Raw genomic sequence first — 16647 nt, 5'->3', positions numbered from 1 at the left:
ATGGCGGTTTCTTCTGCCGCTGTGGGAGAGTGGACTCGTACTGTGGCGGTGCTGACGACAGTGGATTGTGGCGTCACTGCACAAGCCACGGATGTGTTTGCACCTTGCCGTGCAGCGTCCACGTATAATGCGTGCTCGTCGGCAAGGTATGTGGCATCTAGTGCTTGGTCTTTCAGCTGACGGCGCGTATCATGGCGGCCAAGTAGCATGCTCTTGGGGATTGGTTTTATGACAAGGCGGCTATGGACCGGAACTTGCTGTCGACCGCCTGCTTCGAGATTGCCCCTAATGACGTTGCTTTACGTTCTTACACTGTCTGCGTGGATGACATACACGCGCGCATGAAGGCGCAGAGCAACGTCATCAGCTCTAATCTCGGAGCAGGCGCTCGACAGCAAGCGGCGGTGGTGGTGAAAACATGTATACATAAGGGACAGGAGGTATGTTTGGATCAGCCCGTAAGGAACCGATCCTTACAAACACTAGTTGGAGGTCCTCAGTTTGGAACCCTAGTGGAGGTGGCCGCCGCCGGGGCGCGCCCGACTAAGGCTTGTTGGGCCTGTAAGTCGTGGCAGCCGAGCAGGGTCGCCTCCCAGTCCTCCCGGGTTGGGTTGGGAATAGGGAGAATGGCCGGGTTGGAGGGGAAGGCCCACACCATGTGATAGGTGTCCGAAGACACCGCACTACAGTGCGGGCAACTGCCGCTAAAGGAGGGGTCAAAATGTTTTAGCGCTGCCGCGCACAGCAATAAATTGGTGAAGAGGCGGAGAAGGAGCCGCTCATCCGCCTTCTTGAGCCCTTTACATGGGCTAGGGTAAAGGCGATGGGTACCTTGATAGTAGGTTGTGATATCTTTGAACGTATAGACGGATTAAAATCGGGATCCTGATCTCGGCGGCGAGAAGAAAACAGCCCGGTGAGAGCGCGCGGGCGGCTGCGTCTGCTGCCTCGTTTCATGCCAACCCCTGATGAGCAGGGGCCCATATAAGGTAACGGTGTGCGCGGTCCGTATCCCGTATGCAATTTCGGTAAATTCGATAGGCTAGGAAAGGAGTACAGCCTCGTTCGACGTTCGGACAGGCCCCTCGCGAGTCGGTGATTATGTATTTTCAATCGGAATGTGAGGCCGCGAGAGCAATCGCGACCACTTCTGCTTGTGTTGCACTGCGGGCTCTGAACGTGAGGCCGTTAACTGTGTTGCTGTTGTGAACTACCGCGGCCATGTACCATCCCCCGTGCTGAGGGCCGGAGCCGTCCACGTAGTATGCACTTGTTTTGATGCCATAATATCGGGCTTGCGCTTTTGCTCGTGCCAGGCGCCGACCATTATGGTCTTCATGTGACATGTTTGCTGGAAGAGGCCGCACGCGGAGGGCACATCTCCACAGTTCTGGGATGTGAAACCTGTCTTCCATGGGAGTGGAGTGTTGGATATGGAGTCGAGCAAGAAGGCGGCGACCCGACTCTGTTAGCGACAAGCGCGTGTACTGGTTTGTAAGGTGCGCCTCCTGGAGCTCCCGGAAAGTATTCACCACCCCAAGGGCCATAAGCCGGCTGTTTGAAGTAGTGATGGGGAGGTCAAGGGCGCGTTTAACAATTTTGCGAAGGATGACCTCAAGGGCGTCCTCCTCTTGTTTCCGTAGGTGGAGATAAAGAGTCGAATTGAAAGCGGCGGCGAGCGCTACATCTCCTCGGGACCACACTCCCGCTCCCGGGTCGTGAGCGCCAGCCTGGTTACTTTTGGCAAGGACGGTACCTTCGCGAATGAAGGGAGCCTTAGGGTAGGAGGGTTTACTGCAGTCAAGTTAAAAACTGCGGGCAGTAAGTTCCGCACTCCGGGAATATTACACTAGAAGGTGCGTGAGGAACAAAGTTTTTTTTTTTCATTAATAATTTCTGCTCTGTAATGCAAATTCTGTGTTCATAAATTGTTTCAAAAGGACACCATCGTAGGACGTAAAGTACACCCATACAATTTTTTTTTAAGTGTCACAGGAGTATTTAACAAACGCGATTCACTTCATGCCACTGCGGTCCACTGCTACGAACTGCACACACCGCGCAGAGGTTGTCAGCTTTCGCCTTTCTCAGCCTTTGGTCCAGGGTGTCATGCAGGCTGAGTTTTTTTCTCGATGTGCTAGGCTTTTACTTGTATAAACACCATGCTTTCGAAATTGTTCTGTAAATTTTTTCGCCCAGTATAGAGCGACGCGCTCAACTTCTGGGTGGTGTGCCGCAACGCCAGTGTAGGCAGTTGAGCTGATTACAAGATAGGTCCGGACGGGAGCCTATTTTTCAAAAATATTCTCTAAGTTTTGAGTTAATCTGTCCTTCCAGCTGGCTTTTGTCACCATAACAAACGGCATACAGTAGCTTTCTATTCAACATTACCATCTCTTCTAATGAAGAGCACACCGGACTACACTTTCTCACCACGCTTCTTCATAAATTTTTTTTAGGCAGTCTCTAGACTTCTGTCTGCAGACAAATCCTAGAGAACAACACTTTAGACAGTCTGTAGACAATCTATATATTTATGGCCATACACTTTTAGTGCATTTTGTCTAAACAAATTTTCTGAACTATCAATAGGCACAAAGAAATATCAAAATTGATTGGATGAGCTGATAGGACATTATTCGAAATGACCAGCGCGAAAACAGACGGAGACAAGAGAAGAAACACAGACGACAGGACGGGCGCTGACTAAAAACTGTTTATTTTCGAAGAAAGCCCGCCGCACTATACGCCAAAAACCACGTGACAGTCAGGGGGCCAAAGAATACAACCTAAAGAACAGTCATCATAGGGCGGCTGACACAAGCACGAAACGGAAAACGACAAATTTGGAAAAATGGGGGCGGAAACCTTTATGTAATGATACACCAAAAAGCACTACAACCAGCATAACAACCACAAGGAAAAAACGCGCGCAAACAACATCATGGCCAAAGGGCGGTGTCAAGAACCCCTAAACAGCAAAAACGAGCGAGCCTAAAAGGGGGCCCAAGTAAGCGAAGCAAAAGCAGAGTCAGAAACTAAAATCAGATAAAACGACATAAAATCTTACATATGCCACAATATTTTTACAGATGTTTTTAGCCACTTTTGTGGCAGCTGTAAGATTTTATGTCGTTTTTTCTGATTTTAGTTTCAGACTCTGTTTTGGCTTCGCTTGCTTGGGCCTCCTTCTAGGGCGCTCGTTGTTGCTGTTTAAGCGTTCTTGATACCCCCTGTTCCACGGTGTTGTTGGCGCGCGTTGTTTCCTTGTGTTTTTTATGTTGGATATAGTGCTCTTTGAGCCCCGCCGCGGTGGCTCAGTGGTTACGGCGCTCGGCTGCTGGCCCGAAAGACGCGGGTTCGAACCCGGCCGCGGTGGCTGAATTTCTTGAAGGCGAAATTCCAGAGGCCCGTGTGCTGTGCGATGTCAGTGCAGGTTAAAGAACCCCAGCTGGTCGAAATTTCCGGAGCCCTTCACTACGGCGTCCCTCATAGCCACAGTCGCTTTGGGACATTAAACCCCAATAAACAAACCAATAAACCAAACCCTAATAAACCTAAACCTATAGCGCTCTTTGATGTATCATTATATAAAGGTTTACGCCCCCATTTTTTCACATTTGTCTTTTTCCGTTTCATTCTTGTGCCGGCCGGCCTGTGATGACTGTTCTTTAGGTTGTAACCTTTGGTCCCCTGACTGTCACGTGGTTTTTGGTATATAGTGCGCTGGGCATTTCTCGAAAATAAACAGTTGTTAGTTTGCGCCTGTCCTGTTGCCTGTGTTTCTTTTCTTGTCTCCGTCTGTTTTCGCGCTGGTCATTTCGAAACAGAGAAATATCTATAGGAAGGGAATAGAGTCCGCAAAAAGTCCATAGACATACTAGAGACCATTTTTACGAGGGCTGAAAGAGGAGACTTTAAGCACACATTCAAAAGCACACGTTTAATTCATAAAAAGCGGATTCTAGCTAACTACCCTGACTGCTGCGGACGTTTATGCATACTTTGCTCGAAATTCGCCTAACCTGCGCCCTCCCTTCTCAGTGCGCAAGAAACGAAGAGAACAACAATGCAAATGTACGAGGGTCATCCCAAAATTAGTTCTTTTATAAATCGAAAGAAATGATTATCTCAAGCAATTTACAAATCACTTGAAAGGCAGACCATTCTTCCACTTTTCTTCATAATCGTAGTTGTGGTCTATGCATTTTTGCAGACGCTGGGGCAGTTTTTGTATGCCCATGTCATACCAACTCGCCGCCTTGCCGTTGAGGAAGCGTTTGACCGCATCTTTCAATTCGGCATCACCGGTGAAGAGCCTTCTAGCAAGATGTTCTTTTAGCTTTGGAAATAAGTGGTAGTCACTTGGTGCTAAGTCCGGACTGTAGGGCGGGTAGCTGATGACGTCCCATTCAAACTGTTGCAGGAGAGCGACGGCTTGGCAGGCAACGTGGGGGCGAGCGTTGTCGTGGAGTAGACTCACGCCCTTGCTCAGCATTTAACTTCTGCGATTTTGAATCGCCCGTCTGAGTGTCTTAACGGTCTCGCAATATCTGACCGCGTTTACGGTGGTGTCATGAGCCATGAAGTCTACGAAAGATACCCCTTTTCGATCACAAAACACAGTTTCCATGAATTTGTCGGCAGACTGTGTTCGCTTGAATTTTCGCGGCTTGGGCGATGAGAAGTGCCGCCACTCACGTGATTCTTGTTTGGTCCGAGGTGTGAAGTGGAATGCCCAGGTTCCGTCACCCGTAACAATGGAATCCAAAAAGGTCTATTTTTCATCTCCATAACGTCGAAGAAATTGGCGGGAGGATTCAACGCGTTGCCGTTGATGGTCGTCTGTGAGCATTCGCGGAAACCATCTTGCGCACACCTTTCGAAATTTCATATTTGCTGTCCAAATCCTATGAATATAGGATTCTTCTATAAACGTCTTCTATAAACGCCAGGAACCAAAATGCAGAGTGTTCATGGAGTGTGATCCTCCGATCTTGCAGCATCATTTCTTCGACCTTCGCGACTGTCTCATCAGAAATTGACGTGCTCCCGCTTCTTCCTTCACCGTGAATTTCAGTGCAACCAGGGGTGAACTTCCTACACCACTTGGGGACGTTTTTAATATCCATGCACGACTCTCCGTATACTTCCGTCAACTGCCGATGAATTTCGATTGGTTGAACGCCTTTTTCGTTCAAAAATCGAATAACTGCGCGAACTTCGCACGTGGCGGTAGCAACAAACGGGAGCTCCATTTGAAATGGCTGCAGTGGCGAAACTGACAGTGCCTTTCGCGCTGAGTCATGGCATGTCTGGAAGACGAGGAACAATGAACACCGCAGTATGGTGAGCAGCCACGCAAATAGTTTCCCTGCGGCCGCAGCCCTTTAGAGACCTTACTTTTGGGATTACTCTCGTACATGCGACGATGCCTGCCTAACCTGCGGTGTCGATTTCATTTCGTCACGGTGAATGCTTTCGTAAATTTTGCATCCAAGCCCGAGTTCGGGCAACGCTGGCCTTGTGACGGGCTCTCATCGCACGGTCTCAGCGATTCCTCCTTTCAAACGGGCAGGCAGCGTGGACACCCTGCAACTCATTTTGTGGTTGTGTGGCCTCGCTCTGGAGCGCAACTAATTGCGCGAGCCAGCTGGCTAACTCAATTTGCATGATAAACTTCCGCGTGTAATTACAGAGTAAGATCGCTATGTACTGCCTGAAGTTGGCATGGAACTCTTCGCTGAATGCCGCCTAGGGTTCTCATGCGGTCACTGCAAGTTTGCTTGGCGTTATAAAGCCCGAAACTACTCACCGTGGGGCCTCAGGTGATGGCCTTGTACGAGGATTAATTTCAAAGTTTTGAACGACTAGAGGTGTTTAATATCTAAAATGAATTATCTATGAAGTGTACACAAGCGAGAATCTTTTATGACTTACGAGTCTATCAGTTTTTTATAGGTTAACAGTTTAGTTTATTAATCTGAGAAGCGTTCACAAAAGGTAGCACTAAAGGTTCAATAAGAAACCAATTTTTTATTGACCTTGCGTCTCTAAGCGCTCGCTGACACCATGTTTTCATGACCTGCCAGTCGACTCTACTAATGACACATGTTTTTAGTAACTACCTAAGATAGTTCATCAGCCCAAAAATTTATTAGCAGTGGCGCTTCTTTGTGCAAGCATTTCATGCTATCTTTGTTGCGTGACAAAATTTATCGACGTCTCTCCATGAGCCGAAGAATATAGAAGGCGTTTCAGAGGAGGCCTCAACTAATTTTTAAAATACGCTTTTTGAATTATGATGAAGGCTTCTGAGTCAGAAAAATACCAGCATTGACAGACATCGAAAAAGAGGCGAATAAATTTAACCAGAGAGATGTTTAAATTATTTCTGATCATTGACTTTTTTATCTATCACAGCAACGCAGCTGATAGCAACTAGTTATTTGTAGTCGGTAGTACTGAGTAATAGCTCCATGTGTGTTTGCAATTTCAAAAACATGGGTACCCTCGGTGCTGTGGTCGACAAAAATTGGCTATTTCGAATGGTTACGTCCACTGAAGAGTTTCCTTTGCCTGCATGCTTTTGGAAAGCGCATGTATTGTGGCACGTTGTAGCCGAAATACTGTTCGGCCACAGTGGCGAGGGAAATCGCGCTTCATAAATTCCAAAACTAATAGAGATATTACTAACGACCTGCTAACAATCACTAATTCAAGCTAGTTATCTAATTGTGACAGTTAAAAAGTTAATTATAAAAATAATTATGTACAGTTTATTTGTTAACCTTATTCACCTGTTTTCTGGCGTCCGTAGACGCTGGTATCATTCTGCCGCAGAAGCCTTCATCATAACTCAAGAAGCCTGTTTTTAAACATTGGTGCAGAGCTTCAATAAAACATCTTATATAATGCTAATGGGATTGTACTTTCTTCGTTTTTCTACAGATGCAAGCAGTTTGTGAGCAGTGAGTTCCGGCCACAGATTGCGTCGTAGCATTGAAGCAAGTACATATGGAGAGAAGCAAGCAATGGGAAATGTGTAGTTAAACAAAATACGTATTGAATAGTCGACACGTCCTGAGCTTTATGTAAAGAGATGGAGAAATCAATTCCGGGAAAAAACTTGCACGAATAAAGATCTGAAAAAAAAAGCCAACTGTCTTGTCGTGAAACTGCAGCAGTAGCTGCAAAACAACACTTCGCTGGTTCAGCCAAAGGAGGCAACAGATTTATTGACATCTTTTGATCAGGATTAAACACGGGGAGCGAGCACGGTAAAGACAAAAGTGGACATAATATTTTCATTACATTCTTACAATAACAGCATTCAGACGTATATCCTTCATTATTCAGATAACACCAGCAAAACGAGCAGATACATATGAATGTTTCCAGACAACGTGGATCATGAACTGGACAAATAACGGTGTTGTACTGGGCCAACAGTATGGACATATTTACAGAGCGAACGTTATATAGTTGCGGATAACTCCTCTCTTCAAAATTCATGAAAGTGCAGCACAACATAACATGAAAATAATTTCATGAACAGAGCAAAACATTGCCCACTTGAAAGAATCACACTCAAGGAAGTCAACAAAGGAATAAATATAAGTATCAGCACAACACAAAAAATACACTTGGATGAACACTTGTTCAAAAGGCCTCCTTCTTGTTTTATTCTAAACAGTTGTACAGCTGCAACAAGAAAATATTTATTTAGAGAGTCAATTTAAATCTCACCGATAGCCGGGTGAGGTAAGCGATTTGTTTTTGAAATGGTACTGTCTCCATTGGACTGCTTATCATAAAGGCTAGTCTAGCTGCATTTTATTTGAGGGATATGCTCCTTCTCGACATTGACGTAAGGCAGCCGTACTGTTACAAAGGAAAACTATTTTACTTTGCTATAATATTAACCGTGGAATAAAAATTCCTGCGCATCCCAGCTTCCTCTGTGCTCTCATGAAAGCACTCAGGCAAATGCTAATGTGAATGCACTCTTTTAAACTGAGCTATTCCTCCGTAAGCAGACATACATCGATTCAGTCCATTAAGCTGTACTTAATCCCGCACCAAAGTTTTCCGTGCAATGGGAAAAGTGCTTATTTCCGCAGGTTCATGTTCTAAAGCGATAAGAGAGGTTAAAAGGAAGGGAAACTTTAACAAGGGCAAGAGCCCGTGTAAGTGTTGTCTCTGTGTGCACAACGAAGAATGTAGCAACAGGGCGTGATTTTTTTTTTTCACAGCGCGACGTGAGAACTCTTGGCGCCGAACAAGAATAAGAAATATATATATCTTCAATTTAAATGCAGGTCACGTGGTGCGCGACGAACAGCTAGACGGTAGACGTGTGCACGAAATCACACTTTCTTAACACACTCCAATCCAAGGCAGAGCTGCCGGGTCCAGAGGCTACACCGTTCCTCTTCTCGCTGGCTTCGCAGTGTCGAAAGTGTGACTTAGTCGAACACAGATGCACATTCAAAAACACGCACACACAGCACACACAGTCGCACAAGCGAGCGTGCTCACACATGATGAACTTCCGGTAGCATGGAAGTAGAGGGAGGAAGATGTTTTAAGCAGGCACGTCCGGAAGTACGCGCCGTAAATGTTTGACCGCTGGTTACACTCTGTCAGGACTTAAAGGAGGTAGTGAGTGAAATATACTGCAACGGAGGGCTCAGTCTACAGAGTAGTACGCGAAGTTCCGTTCTGAAAGCACTGTTCCAGGGCCTCGCATAGCCTTCTAGAAGAAACAGAGAATTGATGCTCTGCGAGAACCTTAGGGGTACTAAGAGTTACAATGGGAGAGGAGCAAAATCTACGGTGCTGAAAATAGTAGCTCAATATTCTGCTCAGTACTTGATTTTGTACCATGATTTTTTGAGGCGCGCAGCGGATTGCTCGACACTGCCAGCGATTCAGCTGCTTTAGAAAAAATAATGTCTCTCTTCAGAGCGCCCAGAGAAGCTCACCATGCTTGAAATTCCGTGCTACTTGGTAAGCTCTTTCCAGTTTGCCGACATAGAGCGCGCTTCTCTACGCAGTTTTATGTAGCGGAATGAGATCGATTCCAAAATTTTTTCGTAGCATTCTCTAAATTTCGTTTTTTTTTTCAATGACGACTGAAATGTCATCTGACTGAAAGTTGACTGAAATGTGGCTAGAGAGTTCTAGACAGTGGATTAGTTATTAAATGTGTATTTATATGCCCTTTAAGCCAGTGATTCCCCACAGCGGATTCTGCAAAGTAAATGCATGAAAGTATTTTCTCGCTAAGAATGATTACGTTTCAGAAGCGCCTAGCACAATGGCACTTTTCTATTGTGAGCAACAACCAAAGAACAGTCACCTCGTTCTCCCTTGAAGTGCTCGTCAGCCGAATAAGTGCACCGAAAACAACTGCACCACCAAGTGCAAAGATGCACATTGAATTTCAGTTCATCGCTTACTGACTTCTTGTCGAGTCTACAACTGTTCGAACGTCAAAATTTATTGAGCTCTTGGATAGAGATGTAAAAATATTCCCTACTGATGCAAGCCAGCCGGAAGTTGATTCCTACAACTAAATAGAACCTCAATACATATCGCTGGGCAGTAATTCTTCTTTAGATTAAATCTGTCGGGTTTCCTAATAAATCTTTGTTTCTTTGCGTAAGACATAGACAGTTCGTGCACTATTTCTGAAACACTGCTTTCAGGTATTAAAATATTGCCGCAACGCGAGAAAAAAAAAAACAATCCAGAAAAGGAGAAGTTTATATCAAGCTCAGGTTTAGAAAAAAAATATGCTCTCTTTCTGATTGTTCTTTTAGTGAGGACTGACTTAAAACAACAGAACAATCCACTTTAAGCTATTCTCGTGTTGAAAATACCGGTTGCGTCCAATGCGCCAAAACTCTTTCCACAGTCTGTGCTTATTAAGAACTCACCGCTAATAGTATTGGTACACCCTTCATAGCCATTAACGATTATATAAGCATGAGCATGGAGGCCAGAGCCAGGTGGCTATATGGATGTAGCCTATTTATTATGCGTTAAAATGACGTTTACACAACCTTGCTATGTACTCCTCCAAGTCTACTGGCGCAAGGTGTTTCATCTTTTTTACGGTGGTTATGGCAACAAATTGTATTTTGAACAGTACAGCGAATGTTCCGCCAACTTAGTGTTTCACGGCTGTTTGGAGCGTATGCTTGATGTTTCCGAAAGCTGACAACATTTATTTCATCAATCTTTACTCCAACAAGTAATTTCATATCTTTTTGGTAAAGTATTGCACCAACATTTATTCAATTCACTAAATTCAAATTTAATTTCAACGCAGTGTAAAATTGTTACGTGAAATTAACCGGTGTTCATTACACTTCGTTTTTCAAATTCGGTATTCTCTTAATTTAAATACCATAGCCATTCTTGTAACGGCTACCTCTGCGCGAGTGATCTCGGTCTTGCCGAGAAGGTGTGGGCTGTGCCTCAAAGCGGCGGTCTTTGGCGGGCAGGAAGCGACAGGACGCCTACAGGATATCGTTCGATATATTGGACGCCCTCGTGATGCACGTGCCCGTGGTCTCGCGCTCCGTCCGCTCCGCGTCGTCGAACGTCCGCGTGCGGGCCAGGCACGAGCCACCGCCGCCGCCGACGCCACCAGCACCCGTCCGGTAGCAGAAGATGACCTTACGGAAGCTCTTCCGGAAGTTGTCCGACAGGAAAGCATAGAGGAAAGGGTTCACGCACGAGTTGGTGTAGGCGAGGATCTGCGATGCAATCTGCACAACTATGCGGGGAGGGTTCATAGGCCTGCCGTAGAGGTCGACACTCTTGAGAACCAGCACGACGTGCACGGGACACCAGCAGACGGCAAAGACAAGGACGACAACGACGACGAGTCGGGTGACGCGCTTCTTGGAGCGCACACTTTCGGCACTCACCCTGCCACCGGGAGTGACTCCTAGCCACAGCCGCTTCAGCATGAGGACGTAGAGCACAAAGATGAGCGCCAGTGGTACGACGAATGAAGACATGAAGAAGGATATCTGGAAGGCGGCTATGTTGTAGCCCAAGTCGACACGGAAAGTGCAGGAGGAGTAAGTGTCTTCGACGAAGACCATACCGTGAGAAAAGAGCGCTGGGATGCAGGCTACCAAGATGATTATCCACGTGAAAAGGATCGCTAGGTAGGCGTTCCTCTCCGTCCTGATGGACATGGATGTGATGGGGTGGACGACTGCCAGGAATCGGTCCAGGGACATCAGGACCAAGGTGTAGATGCTAGCGTAAGCACACACAATCACGAGATACTGCACAATCCGACACCACGTATCCCCGAAGGGCCAGTAGTTCAGCGTGTAGTCCCAGCCTGTGAAGGGCACACAGAAGACGATGAACAGAAGGTCGGCCATGGCGAGGTTGATGATGAGGATGTTGGTGGTGGAGCGCATTTGTGGATTGCAGAGCACGACAACAACGACGAGGGCATTCCCGAAGAATCCTATGACAGCGATGGCTCCGAACAGGATTGGCACTGTGATGGCCAGCACTTCTTCGACCATCTTCGTTTCCCCGTAGTCATCGTATTCGCTTCTGTCTTGTTCTAGAGATGACGCTCTGGAAGCATTTGCAGATCCATCGTTCTCGCACTCCTGTCCAGTGCCGTTACAGGGGGCTACGGTGGGAACGAATGTCGTTTGTGTGAGCATTGTTAGGATTGTAGTGAAGGCCGCTACGGGGTGTGGTGTGGGGCTTGTGAATGCATGCGATGCTAACATGGCACCGCTTTTGTTGGGAGCAGCAGCAGCAACCGTCGACAGCAAACTCGCAGGCGTCAAGGTCATCGCAGGTCACAGCTTTTCACCTTTTCTGCCAGATTCCGAACCGCTTCAAAGCACCATCTGCAGTGAAAAAAAGTCGCAGAGCATCAATATTAGCAAAACTGCAGCAACGCTTTTTCGCACAATCACAACCCTTGATTATCTACGCATCCTCGAGTAACCCGCACTTCAATCCATTACCTGAAGTCGCAATGTTTTAGCTTAGTGAGACCATCCAATTCAGTTTTCAAATGCTAATTTTATTTATTTATTTATTTGAAATACTGCCAGTCTCTGGTTGAGACCTTAGCAGGTGGGCATTACATGTATAACACAGAGTAAAGGATAAACATTTTTAAAAGCGGCTGTGCAAAGGACAACAGTAATCTAGGCAATTCATAGCTGACAAGAAGTTTGACAGATTTCCACAAAGCAATCCACAGAAAAAAGGCATGCTAGTTCAGAAACATAAACATAATATAAACATTGGCATAACACATCGTATACTCCTTGAAGTTGACAAAAAAATACCTTTCAAACCACAACTCTAGTTTTAAAACGCGCCTTATAGTTCAGAACAAAAATTTGAAAATGAATCACCGTTAGTTATAGATGCGTCTACACGGTTCCATTTTCTTGTCGAAAGCGGGAAGAATCTCTGAAAGTGTTACTGTGATAAGAATATTCGGTTAGCGTATACGCGTGCTCGTTTCTTAATGCACTTTTTTGTGACAGTGAAATGTACTTTGATGAGTCGATCTTAAAAGTGTTGTTAAAAAGCTGATAAAGAAATTTTTGGAATTTACCATCCGGTGTATCATTTCTGTAACTTAATATAAGAAGTTGAGAAAATAATACAACGCGTTCTATATATTATGCGGAACTCTTAACCATGACTTACAATTTATTGCCTTATCCAAAGCATGGCTTAGGAACCCAAAGCAAAAGTTTTCATCACGCAACACAGCACAAACTCGAATTCATAAACTGATCCCACGCGCCTTCAAAATTTACAGTTCATACGACGGCGCATGCAGGCGTAGCACTCTGCATCAGAAGATCGCCGGAGTACAGGCTTAGAGCGGACATCAAACTGTCGGTGAAATAGTGCGAAAAATGTTTTACTGAAATCCACTTGAGCCGCAAACCGCAGCGATAGTCCCCCATAAAACCAACAGCACTTAAATAGGCGTAATATGCAGCTGCCTAAAAAGAATAAACATTTTGCCTTAGCCCAATCCGCGCATCTACTGGAAAAGCACGGCAAAGCTAAAACCGAAATTAACAATATTGGAGAAAATATTAAATAAGGCACATCAAGAGACCCGGGAGCCCCGATTTACTCAGTCATCGGAAACTGAAGAAAACAGTAACCGCCTCCTCCGCACCAAATACTTCTGCAACAAAAGAAAGCTTACTTGATCATTTTACATTTAGCTAAACCTTTCTAATGGCTGTCAAAACAATCGCAAGTGATATTGATAATCATTTACCCATTTTTGCAACAGTGACTACATGTAAGCGAACTGCGAATTCACTGGGCATTTCTGCCTTTTATGATTGCGGGATAATTTCTCTCTATGTCAAGAAAGAATGGCAATGTGTATACAGCCACATTAACACAGGCTAAAATGCACATCTAACGAAGCAGCAGAGGAATTTCTTTTACATACATCTGAACAAAGTTACTTAAAACCTGGCTAACAACGGGAAGTTTGCAATATATGAATGCCAAGAGCAGCATATGTATAAAATTAATGCAACGCCATTTTAATGCGAACTCAGATGTCTGGTCTAAACAATAAATGAAACCGTACAATAAGTAGCTTAAGATATTTCTCTACCCATTGCTACTTCGAAACAAAGCGTAGGCGCAATCAGTAATCCCAGTGCGACAAGAAAACTTTTTAACTGTGCTCTCTGTTGCAGCAGCAATAATAAATCAATGCCAAGAATCTCTGCCAGCAGTGCAGCACCAGAAATAACAGGTACCGTCGGGGTCACAAGTCTCTGGAACACGAGTATTATAAAGGAGGGCGATCGCTCGTATTAGCCCCTGGCTTCACCTGTGGAGATGAAAGAACAGGATTTTGCTTTCCCCTCGAAAGTTGCACTTGAGCTGCCGGTTAATATCAGAGCTATCGATTTCGCTTACGTAGCACGCGATCCAGAGAGATTTGTCTCCGACTGTACATTTGCGAGGTATTTAACGGCTGCTTTTCTTGTCTGCATCACGCAAAGGCAAGCTAAGGCAAGCGATATACCGTTTGAATACCAAGGTATCAGGATCAATAACACAATTCTTCTAACACCCATTGGGCCCCAGAAAGTACAGATATTATTCTGTTATTAAAAATATTGTCTCCCAGGCACAATATTATTTATTTTATTTGTTAGTGTTTGTAAGTCCGTCGCGCATATAACAGACAAGTGCAACACAGATCGCTTTCCATCACAAGTAAAAGTGTCTAACCTAATACCAATGCACAAAAGAGTGAGGAAAACAGTGTTTGATATATGCGAACTGTTAGCAATACGTTCTCTTTGAACAAATGTGTCCCCTAAGGCGCTGAGTTTTATATTTCATAACTATTTCACCCCATGTGACTTGTACGCGAAAGAACGTTACGGTTCTTGCTTCGCTATCATAAACAGTGTATAACTATTCCAAGCATTGATAAAATATTTATTATTCTTAGCCTAATACTCACATTATAATGCTCATATTACTAGTTGTCACGCAGCAAGATGATTCTGCTCAAACACGCTGTCGGAGCACACTCGTTCTGTGCTTCGTTGCTTCTTAACAAGTCCTAATGAAATAAAATTCATGAAATGTGACAATACGCCCACGTGCTTTGTAAAAATACATTAGATAAAGGAATCTTTTTATTTTGATCTAGGAGGAACATGCTTAGCCGCCGCAGTGGCTCAGCGGTTATGGCACTCGGCTGCTGACCTGAAAGACGTGGGTTCGATCCCGGCTGCGGCGTTCGAATTTCAATAGAAGCGAAATTCTAGAGGCCCGTGTACTGCGTGATGTAAGTGCACGTTAAAAAACACCAGCTGGTCGAAATTTTCGGAGCCCTTCACTACACCATCCTTCAAATGCTGAGTCGCTTTGGGACGTTGAACCCCCATAAACAAACAGGAACATGCTTAACGTTAGGTCACGTACACCAATGCCATGTGCTCCTTTACCGTGGCTGCGCAAATTTCGAAGCGAAAAAAATTTCAGAAAGCTTGAATACCTTCTAGCAGAGGAGCTGGCATTTATTTTGCTTTCAATTTATGAAAACCAGCCACTGTTATCACCACACTAATAAGGACAGAAAATTCTGGAAGCAGCTGCATGGAATCCTTAGGTTGGCTGTCGAACAGGCGTTTTGTTCGCATTTATAACAAAGGTGACTCCTAAGAAGACGCAAAAAGTAATAAGATCAGTAATAAGCAATTCTGTGAATGGCACAAGTGCATACCAGCCGTTGAGGATTAAAAGGAAGATGGACGCACTCGAACGTTTTCTTTCAGAATCTAAAGCAAAGAATATAAGAAACATCACCACACGGTATTTACTCTCCATATTCAGTAAAACAAAAGGACAGTGGAAGCACCGAATAGAAACTTCATTGTACTTTGTGGCACTCGTCAGAGCAGTTTGCATTCGAAGGGAACGCACAGTATGAGGAAGGAAAGTGGAGCTTTGGGCGGAATTCTCCATCGGCCTATACGCCGAGGGAAACTTTCCTGCATACACAAATACGGGAATTCAATAGAATGCAGTTCAGCATTTTTACACCCGCGACAGTGAGCATCCAATACAACGAAGGAAAATAGGATTTTTGGAAGTGGGCAACGCAAAAGAGGCGAACCAAGTTAATTCTTCACTTGTAATATAATCTGTTAAGTTCACTTTTTTGGTTGCTATTAGCAAAAGCAAGTATTGTGATAAAGCAAATCAATATAGAATTAGTACTTCCAGAAGTGAACAGGTGAAATCAGCGTTTTCAAGAAGCACCCCGGATTAAAGGATTGAGCGGAAAAACTAAAACACACAAATTAAACAACAAGCCGTGAAATCTTCAAGAATGAAGAGCATAACCTCCTTCAGAAATCTCCATCATTGCTTCGTTATATGCATTTGTTGTTATTATTTGTGAAGTGTAACATCAGAAAGAGTTTTGTACGACGCTGAAAAAACAGTCTTAACGAAGTGAATAATATAAACTTTAATGTGACAGTGGCAACTCTTCCAGTTGCAGTCTGCTTAAAGCTTTATTAAGTGCAAAGCTCAGAAAACAATAATTTAAATGAACAGTTGAAGTACCGCGAAATATGAATCACTCTGAAAGACCCCACCAGGCCAGAACGGAATCTTATACAATAGTGTACAGATTATTTATAGCACGGAAGCACGCCATACCTCTGAAGCAAAAAAAAAAAAAGAGGCATCAACGGCGCCCTCAAGCACACCATAAAAAAAAAGCTATTATCAGTGAACGCATAGTTAAGAGTATGAGGAGGGGCGGAAAACCATCGCCCAGAGTATGTTTTGCATATAGAAGAGAAATTTAACGGCCAGGGATAAACAAAGGGCTCCCAACAAGCGGAGATTTTTTTATTTCTTTATTACATTAGACTTCCCTGAGAACAGAGCAGCATATCCTTCTTTTTTTAGCTCTCTTTCGGTGCCGTTATTCATCGGGAGTGAAAATAAAAACAAATTACACTTTTAAACCTGTCAAGAACGTCTGTCTTCCGGTATGTGCTAGGAGCAGCGAAAATCAACGAAAACTCCTTCTCGGTACGGAGCCGGAATGGCGCT

General features: G+C 44.6%; 1 pseudogene across 1 annotated transcript in view; it reads right to left on the bottom strand.

The window, feature by feature from the left end:
* Nucleotides 1-7646: 7646 nt before the first annotated feature.
* The window catches only part of LOC149346552 (allatostatin-A receptor pseudogene), a 56003-nt pseudogene continuing 47002 nt past the window's right edge, over nucleotides 7647-16647 (bottom strand). Inside the window, exon 2 of the transcript XR_016292093.1 lies at nucleotides 7647-11903. The product of XR_016292093.1 is annotated as an allatostatin-A receptor pseudogene (transcript). The remainder of the gene's footprint in view (nucleotides 11904-16647) is intronic.

The sequence above is a fragment of the Amblyomma mixtum genome, chromosome 4, assembly GCF_055824585.1.
Source record: "Amblyomma mixtum isolate Tamu chromosome 4, ASM5582458v1, whole genome shotgun sequence".
Taxonomy (NCBI): domain Eukaryota; kingdom Metazoa; phylum Arthropoda; class Arachnida; order Ixodida; family Ixodidae; genus Amblyomma; species Amblyomma mixtum.
Note: the sequence above shows the minus strand (reverse complement) of the source record. Positions and strands in the feature narration are given on the sequence as shown.